This window comes from Lactuca virosa, chromosome 6 (genome assembly GCF_052849685.1).
Source record: "Lactuca virosa cultivar CGN04683 chromosome 6, Lactuca_virosa_CGN04683_v6, whole genome shotgun sequence".
NCBI classification, from domain to species: domain Eukaryota; kingdom Viridiplantae; phylum Streptophyta; class Magnoliopsida; order Asterales; family Asteraceae; genus Lactuca; species Lactuca virosa.
The window spans coordinates 149,777,868-149,788,948 of record NC_136431.1 but is presented as its reverse complement, the minus strand read 5'-3'; positions in this window follow the sequence as shown (position 1 = coordinate 149,788,948).

The window sequence follows — 11,081 nt, the reverse complement described above, 5'->3', positions numbered from 1 at the left end:
CATCGAAGCTTTCAATGATCAGCCTTGTGCGTCTAATGAGAACTCGATAAGCAACCTTGTTAGTGGAGTAGCCAAGGAAGATGCCTTCGTCAGACTTCGGTGCAAACTTGTTAAGCTGATCTCTGTTGTTGATCACGAAAAATCTACACCCAAAGATATGAAAGAAGCGAACATTTGGCTTGCGGTTGTTAAGGCCCTCATATGGTGTTTTGTTGAGACGTTTGCACACAATGCTTCGGTTTTGAACAAAGCATGCGGTGGCTACAGCTTCAGCCCAGAAGTAGAGAGGAAGGTGTGCGAAGTTGAGCATAGATCTGGCTGCTTCTACTAGAGTGCGGTTCCTTCTCTCTACTACCCCATTTTGTTGCGGTGTGTAAGGAGCTGAGAAGTTGTGAGATATGCCCATGGACACCAAGAAACTATTGAGGAGATGATTAGTAAACTCGGTTCCATTATCACTGTGGATCCTTCTTACTGGAAGCTTGATCTGAAGTTCGATCTCTTTGATGAAGTTGATGAAAATCTGCGGTGTTTCTGACTTGAGTCTGAGGAAGAAGACCCATGTGAAGCATGTAAAGTCATCTACAATAACCAGTATGTATTTTTTATGATGGAGACTGGCTACGGTAGATGGACCGCAGAGATCAATGTGCAATAGCTCCAGTGGTTCTGAAATTAAAGAGTCCATTACCAGAGGGTGACTTGCTTTGGACTGTTTACCACATTCACAAGCCGGACAAAGAGTATCGTTGCTGAATTTGAGAATAGGGAGACCTCTGACTAGTTCTCCTGTGACCAAGTTGTTGATGTACCTGAAGTTGAGATGAGCTACCTTGCGGCGCCATAGCCAGCTGACTTTGGATACAGCTTTGGACAGGAAACACAACTGTGGTTTGCCAATGATCAGAGAGACATCCAAAGGATACATGGTACCTTCGGATCTGGATTTGATCAGGTAGGTGTTCCTATCACTCGTCATTACATAGCAGAACTGATCATCAAATTCAACACGATGTCCTGCCATACATAGTTCGCCTACACTGATGAGATTGTGTTTAAGGCTTTCTATATAGGCAACCTTCTGAATAGAGAAATTACCCGTAGTGAGAACACCGTAACCTCCGATGACCCCAATCGCATTGTTGCCGAATGTGACATTTCCACCATTGCATATAGGCCTGAAATCCCGAAGGTATACTAACCTTCTGGTCATGTGCAAGGAGCAGGCACTGTCAATTAACCATTCTTCTTCTTGTTCCTCCTTGCACAAGGCCTGAGAATTACACGATTAGTTTAGGCATCCAAACTAGTTTGGAGCCTGGGGCAATTGGTGAATTGCAGAATGATGCATGGACCGAGGTTGCAGGGACGGGTCTCTTGTCAACTTTTAATCCTAGTCCTGGATGTTTGTGTAGAATTGGAGTGTTGTGAGTTTTCGAAAAAGTATGAGGTTTCGGAATCCGACTAGATTTGACATAGGATGAATCCTTTTGACAACTACACTGACATTTACAAAAGGATATTTTGTCATTCGATCTAACACTATGCTTGGTCAGCGGTCTATAGGATGAATTGGACTTGTTACCGGTCCGAGGTTGGTGATCCCTGACATGAGTGGTGTTGGATTTCGAAAAAAGTTTGTTTTAGAAAAGTTTTAGCACGTGCAAATCTTTGAGTCCTTTTTGTTGGATTTGGTAGAATACCCTTCCATTTGTTGAAATTTTGACGTGACTTTGAAAGTGTTGGAGTGGGTCAAATACCTTTCCATTTAGGATCATTTGAGGAATAGACCTGAAAACCATTGTTTCGAAAAGACTGAACACCCTTTTGGGTTGTGTCAGAAGAAGCAGGAATGGCTTTCGAATCTGGACTTTCCTTTTTGTTTGTTTTCTTGGAGGGAGAGTTTTTTGAAAAGTAGTGTGAGAAAACAAATTTTTCTGGACTCTTGGACTTTGGAATTCTGACATGCTTATTATTTTTTGAAAAAAATTGTTTGTTTGTGCCTCGAGATCTAATTTTCTCTTTGAAGGCCTTTTTGGCCAAGGATTTTGGTGAACCGCAGTCATTGTTGTTCAAGTGCGGTTTCCTGGAATTCTTAGAATGATTTTGAAAACGTGGGCTTGAGTCATCCGAACTTGAAGATTCTGGGGTCTGTGAGCATTGACCCACTTCAAAGTTCTCTATAGGTAATTCATGATGAATCGGCTAAAGGGTCACAGTTCCTTTTACTGAGGACTGCGGTAGTGAAGATTTGACTACTGCAGAGTAAGTCTTAGTTGGGACTTCAGTGAGACTCTTGAGGGACTTTTGACTATAGTGTGAGACACTGCGGTCTGAGGGCAGAGATGGAAAGTCTTTTGAGACTTCGGGGCCCTCAATGACACTTTCTTCATCAACTACGGATGAGGTTTGAGAATTTGGGTAAATGGTGCCACAGATAGGAATCAGATCACTTGTGTGACCCAAAACCTCAGGCACGATTTCCTCAATGACACAGTTATTGCTTAGATTATGGAGTCTACCGAAGTGAGTTTTGATGTCTTCGGGGAAGGTCTTGTCATTGACTGGGAAATGAAATTTTCGGTCTGGAGGGACATACAGTCTGTCTTTGTTGAACCGGGGTGAGGAATCCATTGCGGTAGGATATCCATTTGACCAACCCCAATTGTATGTATTATCTACGGTTCCATTGTTTACCAAATTTTCAATAGCTTCACTTTCATTAAACAATTTTTCAATTAAGAGATTTAACCGTACAATTTCTCTCTGAGCTAAATCTCTCTGGTTCAAAGCTATCTATAATTGTGTTTCACTCAACATTCTTGCATATTTCTCTAACTCTAATTCTTTTTCTAACATAGCCAATTTGAGTCTTTTGTTATCCAGGCGTCCTCTCACATGGAACATTTCTTGGGGCGCAATGTTCTTCTCATCTAAGGCTTTGTTATAGTCTGTAAGGACAGCAACACAAGTGTCATTAAGATCATCTATGTATGGTTGACAGTCATGCATGTTATAGTTTAGAGTTTGGATCATGAGTTTTACCTGTTCGACGATGCTTAGAGTTCCATCCTTTTCCATGTAGCAGTAGTTCTTTTCCAACTTTGTAAACTCATCATCATCCGTAGTTGCCAGCATGCGGATTTTCCCTTTTCCTTTGACATTGCTGATGGCTTCATCTTCGTCTCCGGATGACCAAACTTGATGGTCTCTTTTGACATGGGCTACGTATGCCCTTGCCTTTTCCTTATATTACAATCTCTTGCAAAGTGATTCTCTTTGTTGCATTTGTGACAAATCACTACATCAATCTTGTCTTCAGAGGTAGTACCGGAGTCAGTGGTTGGGGTAGACTGCGGTACCTCCTTTGGTTGAGTATTTTGAGATTGCGGTGGTGGATGAGAACTTTTGGGATATCGAGGATTGTTGTTCTGGGAACTGAAGTTACGGTTGAATGGAGGTTTGTTGAACTGTTGATTCATGCGGAAGGAAGGAGGTGGTAGACGGTTAAACTGTTGGCTAACCAGACCAATAGCCTTCTGAAATTCTTCTTCATCATCATACTCTGAATCAGCTTCGTATAATTATGGTGGAGTGTCATACGAGGGAGAGTAGAGTGACTGCGGTGGGGCTTGTGCTATGAGAGCAAGTGGTCCTCCGAAGTCAGCACATTCTTTGAGTACGGTGGATTCTTGTGCTTGCAGCTCTCCATAGAGCTTGTAGAGTGACAAAGAGTGAATCTTTCTATCGCCTTGGACTATCATCTTAGCCGTAGTCCAATGTCTTCCCAAACCATTAAGAAATTGAAGATTTGTTTCATGGTTACTGCGGCTGGTGCCCGCATTGTATAACTTGGTTACTATCAGGTTGAACCTTTTGAAAGAGTCTTCCAAACTTTCGCCGGTATGAGCTTTGAAGTTGTTGAACACATTGAGTCCGGTAGTAAGCTTCTTGTCTTGTGCTTGTTCTGAGCCTTCGTACAGATTCTTGAGAACTTCCCAGATCTATTTTGCTGATTTGCAATTTATGATAATATCGAAGTTGTCAGGAGCAACTCCACAGGAGATTTCATAAAAAGCAACAACATCATTTTCCATTTTATCGAGATCATCCTTGGTGGGACGGCTCATAACTGGTTGTCCTCCTCCTAGTCTGGTTGTAGCGCCGTCGGTTTGGACTGGTGTAAGGACTGGGACATGTGGTCCCTCTTCTACGGATCGCCATACATCTCTACCAAGTCTCCTTAAGTATCTTTCCATTCTTTGTGACCAGTGATGATATTCATTTGCTACCAGTATTGGGGCTCGGTTAGAACCACCAACACTGTTGGAAACATTCAGAGATAACGATTGTGCCATTTGAAATTGTTTTTTTTTTTTTGAAGAAATGAGCTTTAGTGGTATAGAAGGCCCTTTGAAAATCAGAGTTCCGTTCTCAAAAAGCAACCACTATGGCTCTGATACCAATTGTTGAGAGAAAAACTTAGAGACACACTTGAACAAACGTTAGAACAAGTAGTATTGCGGAATAGTTAATCTCGAAGGATCTAAAAGCTCAACAATAATATTAATAAGTTAGAGTTAGATAGTTAGAGAGTTAGTTGCGGAAAAGTAGAGAAATAGAAATGACAACAATAATTATATCAAGTAAACACTTAAGTTGATTCATAACAAGGAATGCATTCAAACCAAGTTAATAAGGAAGATCAAACTTAGTGATTAAGTCACAGAAGACTTGCTCCGGAGAGAGGTTATAATCAGTTATGTTCTAGTAAGAATTGAGAGTAAGAAGTGATGCGTAGATAGAGAGAGAGATAGAAAAGATAGATGCGTGTAAGTGTATTGAATACAAAGAGAATGAGCTCTATTTATAGAGACTCACGATGTACACTAGATTACCTCTCTAAGAGTAGCCATGCAAGGCATACTGGACAATAGAGAGTGTTATAATAAACGACAAGTAAAGTAATCTAGTAAAAGTGACTGCGGTATGAAGAGACTCCGGTTGCGGTTGCTGATGAAGAAGTTGACTGCGGTAGCTGAAGTTCAAGAGGGTCACTTTTCATGATTCAACACTTTTCCACCCCAAAACATTTATAAACCGAAAATAGGGGGAGGTATGAATACTCACAATGCATTGAGATGATGCAAATGGTGACTTGAACTACATTCCACTTGTACCACTACCGATTCCTACAATAATGATATATACTAGTGAGTCTCTAATCAAAATCTAACAATAGTATACTTACTACTAAAATAGAATTATGCAAATATTGTGTCAAAATTTAATATTGTTAAGTTAAGAACATTTTTCGTGTGAAATTTAGATTTCTATGAATCAATATGTTGTATAGCAAATTCAAGTAGAATTTTCCATTATTGAAATGATAAAATTCAAGTAGAATTTGTTCCAATGATTAAAAAATAAATCAGTTTAGTTCTAAAATTTTCAAACTTTTTATTCCAGTTTCAACTAAAGTCAAAGATGTTAAGATAAATTTTCTTGCATTTTTTATTTGTCTAGCAATTTTTCACCATTTTAATTTCTTGAATAATCATAAAATCATGAAAAATACTAAATAGTTAATAAAATTACCAAACTTCTGATTTTGGTTCTAACTGTATTAAAAGTCTTCCAGACAAATTTTCATGGATTACAGATACGTATAGCCATTTTTCTTATATTTAATTCTCTTGATAGATAAAAATTCAACGAAAAATAGCAACCAGTTAAGAAAATAACCCAAACTTTGTGAACTACTGTTATAAAACATATTCAATCTGGAAAAATATGAAAACTGACTTTGAAACAATTTAACATGATTTTTCGGATTTTTGTGTATTTATTCTATCAAAACAGAGATAAATAGAAAACAGTTTCAAAAATTCCCCAAACTTTGTGTACCGGTGTTATTAAACATATAGAAGTTGTAAAAAATATAAAAGTTATTTTTCAATTAGTTTGGCTATTTTTTGTTGGTTTTATTCACTTAAATAATCATTAATTTGTGAATAATTATTAAACAGTTAAGGACAATTACAAAACTTTTTGTGAAATTCATTCACTGTGTACATAATCTGGGAGAAATACCAAAGGTCATTTTTATATACTGGAGTCTGATTTTGTGGATTTAAGTGTATTTAATCTTAGGAAAATAGAAGAGAAATACCTTACCGAAGAGAAAAACTATACAACTTTTTATGTAGCATCCTAATATAATATAAAGTGTTCTGGTAAATTTTCAAGAATTTTGGATAAGTAAAACTATTTTTCCCGTTTTTAGTTCATTATAAACACAAAAATCGTGGAAAAATAGATATGCATTATGAAAAATCCTCAAAAAAAAATTCTGAGTATAAAACATGACCTAGAAGAAGCGAAAATTATTAAATGCTCTTTTAATATCTTGGAACTTGGTTTATGATTTATTTGAGTTAATCATAAAGAAAATCACAAATCATAGAAAACAGTAACAAAAATTTATGAAACATCATGAGAGATGTTTATTAACTTTAAGGATAATCCACGAATATATCCAGGATTTATGGACCTATGAAAGTATTTTATATGATTTAATGCTCTATGTGCTTGCAATAATTATAATAATTCGATAAAAATAAATTATTTTCTGAAAATTTATAGATCATCTTATCTTGATTGTTATTGGACTTATTTTCTGGAAAATTTTGTGGTTCATAGAGAGAGGAAGAGAGAAAATGTGTGGGGGTTTTAGAGAGAAGAAAAGACAGAAAAGAGAGATTCTATCTCTCTGGATAGCTAATCTCCCTCGTCATCACTCTGGAGTTATACTCCATCAAATCATCCACCAAAATACCGAGATGCATGTAGACTCATGAATTATCTACTGGAAACATCTCTCCCATAGATTCTGCTTCTAACTTCGTCACTTCTAGAGAGAAGAAAAGGAGAAGATTTTAGAGAGAGTAGTAGAGAGGTGGAGTGTGGGAAATTGAAAATTGAATAATGGATTGGGGAAATGGTGTATTGGAGAGAGGGGGCCGACTTTTGACGGTATAATGCCCTCCCTCTCGTTTACTTTTATAAAAAATTCAATTATTTTATAAAAATATAAAATATTTTATAAAATATACACCCTAACCTAGTTTTTAATCATGAAACCTTCATATTTGACTTATTAATTAAGAGTATATGTTAATGACTTAAATTTTATTTTCCTTGATAATATTTCCCTGAATTTAGTTGTTATAAATTGATATTGTAAGGTTCATAATTATTTTAATTGAATTTTAGAGGTCAAATTTTATAAATTTACGTTTCTAGGGCATTTAGGGTTTTTGAGAGTTTGTAAGTCTTTGGATATCAAAATAAATTGAATCTTTGAGACTTCAAATTATTTTTATGTTTCTAACTCTTATTCAAGTTAGAAATAATGTTTGTAATTTATTTTTATCGAATTATTGGCATTCTATGTAGTGATTCCTAGATTCAAGCGAAATTGAGGAATCAAGTACACTAGTCCTAGTTTTCAACTTTGAGTTATGGTACTATGAGACTCTAACCTAATTTCTACTTCTAGGTCAAGTGAATTATGTGTGTATATGATTCATGAAAATGTGTTCAAGTCAAGGAATGACCTGAATTTGAATAGGTGTTACAGTTAAAGTAACTATAGAAGTCATGTATCAATGTGAAATCAAAGTACACTATCCATCGTTTCTAATTGTTTCCAAGTTTCTAGTAGGTTATAACATAGCTCCTAGTTACAAAGTCTAGTATGTTTTGTGCCTATATATGCAACTAAGTTTATTCAAATCTAGAACTGTCTCAAATTTTGACGGTTGTCACAGTCTCCCCCGGTTGAAAGAATTTTGTCCCGAAATTCAATTCGTGACGCATTCTATTAGAACTCAGCCGAATACAATTGTATAATTGGAGAGATGGTGACTTGAAAAGCTCTTTGATTATATTGGGTTAATTCTTCAAGGCAAGAGCCTAACTCTTTAGCTATAATCAAATTAGTGTTTCCCTAATTCGAGTTCTACAGTCTAGATTGTGAGAAATTTGGTTCATGGAATCATGATCCAACCATTTCGCCCTAGACAAAAAGATTATCTAATTAGATATTATGTGAATTAAGAGAGCGCTATAAGTTCTGCTGAAGCACCAACTGCATTACACATTAAGTCCGCATTCATCCTTAAGTCGCGTTCTAAATCAGCAATAAGTATAAATTTGCCGCCTGATAAAGAAGAGATTAGGAACAATTTGTTCACTTCTGTGACAACCTGAAACTTTTTTGCTTTTAAAGCTCAGTCAGTCAACTCAACTGAGTGTCAGACTCATTGGTAATGAGTTCTAGCCTGGTTAAAGGTCATTCTAAGGAGTTTTAAGCCTAGCACACTTGAGGAATGAGTGTTAGAATGTACCTGCTAGAGACACTGTACAACGAAGCAAGCCTTAACCTCATCAAAGAGAGTTCACGACCACAATGCCAATGAGTTTAGGGCCGTAAACTCATGTGGCCGTAAACTCAAGTGTATATATATGACCCTTGGTTATTTCTTGCCATTCTTTCACTTCCAAACTCAAGAACTTCCAATTCTCTCTCAACTATCATCCCGATTTTCATCCTAGATCTTCGAAAACGTAAGTGTTCCTTCCTTTATTTGTTGTTACACTTCATCTCCTAGTTATACTCTTTAATTTCATCCATGAAAATCAAATTTTCTTAGATCTTCAAGTTTCACCAAGAACACCAAGAACACACACTAGTGTTCTTGGCCAAAATCAACCCTTTCAAGCCTCTATATCGTAAGTACTCTCTCCTTAACTGATTGTCTAGTTGAAACACTTGATTTACCCTTTGAAATCGTCCATTTCTCAAGAACAAAAGGAGTTTACGGCCAAGCAATCTCCCTTGGCTGTAAACCCCTATAAAGGTGTCATTTGAGCCCTAAACTCTTCATAAGGCTTAGATTCGAGGCTAGAACACTCCTTTGTGATTTGTAAGACCTTGAATCATCACCAAACTCATCATTTAGAGAGTTTACGGCCCAAGAGTAAACACCCTTGGCCGTAAACTCCAATTATGGTCAAGTCTTGGACCTTAAACACTTCTAGGCCTTTACTTACCTTTGAGACATTTAAGCCTTTGAAACTCCTTACCTTTGAGACCCTAAATGTGACCATTAAGAGAGTTTACGGCCAGGAGTAAACTCCCTTCGCCGTAAACACCTCAACACTCTCCATAGAGTTGGTCTTTCACATCCTTGGGAAGAGCAAAAGTCCCTCAACCTTCCCTAGCCTTCAAACACCGTCATATGCATCTTTGACCATGAGTTTACGGCCGTAAACTCCCTTGGCCATAAACACATGGCCGTGAACACCAAACCATGGCCATAAACACCCTTTAGGTCAATCACATGTGTAACATCCCAATGTTCGAGTCCAAAAATTTCATTTTAATTAACTGATTATAAAAAGCATTCATAAGAAAACTACGTAACAATATAACATTTTGTGACTCAATGTATCATGTCTGAAAACCCAAAACATATAATAGCAACATGTCAGAGTACAATCCTAGAATATCTCAATTGCGGAAAATCAATGCGTGTGTGTATGATGTGCTGCTACCACGCCAGCTCCTTCCCCTTCGCTGAAGAGGTACCTGAAACCAAAATTGTAAACTACAAGCATGAAGCTTTGTGAGTTCCCCCATCGTACCACACATATACAATACATACTGTTAGGCAGTTCTGGGGTGCCTGACTACCCAGGTCAAGCCATTATGGGGTGCTTGACTTACCCGTCGGTCTGTTTCACCCGACTACCAGGGACTATTTCACCCCCTACCACTACCACATAACACACATATACTGCCACGCAATTCTGGGGTGCCTGACTACCCAGGTCAAGCCATTCTGGGGTGCTTGACTTACCCGTCGGTCCTTACGACCGACATCCGAGGACTATTTCACCTCCTACTACTACCACATAATATCATATAACATATCATGCTAGCACATAAACATATCAGGTAGGAGCAACCCTAGATGGATGACACAAAGACAATCATCTAAGATACAACTCCTACTGGTGGGCCGGCATTATGGCCGTAGACCCACCGCTACTGGAAGGTAACTCACCTCAAACGAGTAGCTGCTGATAATCTGTGCGGGAAATCTCTGATTGCTGCTGCTCCGGAAATCCTCCGGCTATAATCCCCACAAAACACTTAATCAGAATCTGATATCTACCCTTAAGGTAAAATGACTATTTTACCCCAGACCAAGTCCAAGTCAAAGTTAAAGTCAACTTCCAGTTGACCCGACTCGCCGAGTTGGGCCGTCAACTCGTCGAGTCCCTACCTCTTTAATTGTCCTCATTCACGTCCCTACTCGTCGAGTTTAGCAACGACTCGACGAGTTCTCCTTCTAACACAACCTCGGATGAACCTTCATCCGACTCGCCGAGCGGTATGAAAACTCGTCGAGTCCATCTTCATCCTAAGAACACGTCCTGTCCTCGACTCGCCGAGTTGTATGAACAACTCGTCGAGTTCATCTTCAAGAGTTGGGAGATTGCCTTGGACTCGCCGAGTCTGCTCGTGCACTCGTCGAGTCCTATGAACTCCAGGTCTCCCAACACGTCTAAACAGCTATGGGACTCCCCCTTCTAACAACTGACCATCGCAAAAGGGTTTAGGATGGCTGAAAGCGCACCGACTCGCCGAGTCCAACCTTGACCATTTCTATACAGTCGATCTAAATGGGATTTAACACACCAAAACCATAGATCTGGCCTCCTAATGCCCATTTTATATGTAAAGCTCCAAACTTCATGCACATGCATGGGGTTTTTAGCACAAAAGTCCATAGAAGGTGCTCTACAATGTGCATAGGGCTCTCATGGCCATAAATTTGGCACCTTTATGCCATAAGACCCCTCCAATGACTCAGATGTGGAAGTATAACCCCATGAATCACCTTACAATTCCAAAAATGGCTTAAGAAGCCCTAAATGCACCATGACTATAGGCCCTAAAGATGAACAACCAAAAAGGAAGACGAAAACAGGGGCATTTACCTTGCTTG